Source organism: Aplysia californica, unplaced genomic scaffold (genome assembly GCF_000002075.1).
Source record: "Aplysia californica isolate F4 #8 unplaced genomic scaffold, AplCal3.0 scaffold00614, whole genome shotgun sequence".
Classification (NCBI taxonomy): Eukaryota; Metazoa; Mollusca; class Gastropoda; order Aplysiida; family Aplysiidae; genus Aplysia; species Aplysia californica.
The window spans coordinates 5,056-6,469 of record NW_004797884.1 but is presented as its reverse complement, the minus strand read 5'-3'; positions in this window follow the sequence as shown (position 1 = coordinate 6,469).

Genomic DNA, 1,414 nt, shown 5'->3' with positions numbered 1-1,414 from the left:
CCCCCCCGACCTCGGCTGCAGTCGAGTGGTAGAACCACAGTATATAAGCAAACCGTTCAGTCACATCCTATGATTTATAATTTCAATTACGTCAACAGTATTACCATTTGGTCCCAATTAATAGACAACAAAACAAGTGAGTGTAAGTGTATGGGTTTAACGCCCCTATCAACACTTGTAGGTTATTTAAGAGGCAGGACACCTCCAAATTTTCACGTCCGTCTCCGATAAGACAAAGCCAAATGAGTTGAGAGCTTTAAAAACTACAAAGACCGTCCAGAGTTTAAGAACTCCCAATCTGCGATTCGAACTTGGACCATCCCTTCGTAGCCCAGCATGATATCAACTGAGCTAACAGTGCGCCCAAGTAATTGGCTAGATCAGATAAATAGATTACAATAAATATCGTAAGTAGGTACCGAGCAAATTGTAAATATAAACAAAAGACGATAGACAGATTATTATAAATACCGCAAGCAGTTACCGAGCAAAACAGTGTAAAGTGTAAAGTATAATATACTTAACAAATATAAGAATACAAAGATAAACTATATTGATCATTATTGAAAGCTAAAGTATGTACTCAGCAAATTTCAAATAATATATAAATCGAAAATGTAATAGTAGATAAGGATTATAAGGAGCACATTAAAAAGTAGGCTATATTTCTTGCCAAAGGTAATTATGATCACATGATCTTCTCAGTACGTTTGTGTTTTAGCGCCTGTAGAAATGGCAGCTTGCACTGTATGCTTCCCAGGAAGTTGACGTTGTTTCAGAGTGCTATCATGCCTGCTGGGGTAATAAATTATTATATTGTAATGTAAAGCGCACATAGAGCTATTTGTTGAGCAGGAATTAGCGCTATAATCCATAGCTACCTCAGAATTACAAAGTTTAATGTAACATTTTCGTCCGTTTTAAGATACTAAGATCATGAGGTCAGAAACTAAATGCTCTGTCTGCTGTAAGAAAATTGTGCAATTATTTGGAATCGTTATCATATTCAAAGACTTGAATTTGAAAAAAAAAAAAAGCTTGAAATATTGTGAAACTCAAAATATTTGACGTCAAATTTCTCACTAGATACTGAGCAAATAGAACGTTGTAGTTCTGAGATAGCGAAATGCTATCTTTCTTTCCTTATATGATTATTAAAAAGGATACATTTATTTGCACAAACACGAAGGAGCTGTGATCAGAATACCTAATTTTGTGTTGACCCCAATCAAGGGCTGCCGACTGACCTGTCATTGGCCTATTTGATGAACGAGTCTTTTGGCAGATGTGACGTCACTATGGGCACGCTACGCTCGAGGCACAGACCAGGTCCAGGGATCGCGCATCTATTATCTAACCGGTAATCCACCTGGCTATTTTTTTTCTCATTGATTTATTGATAGATTCATTTTTT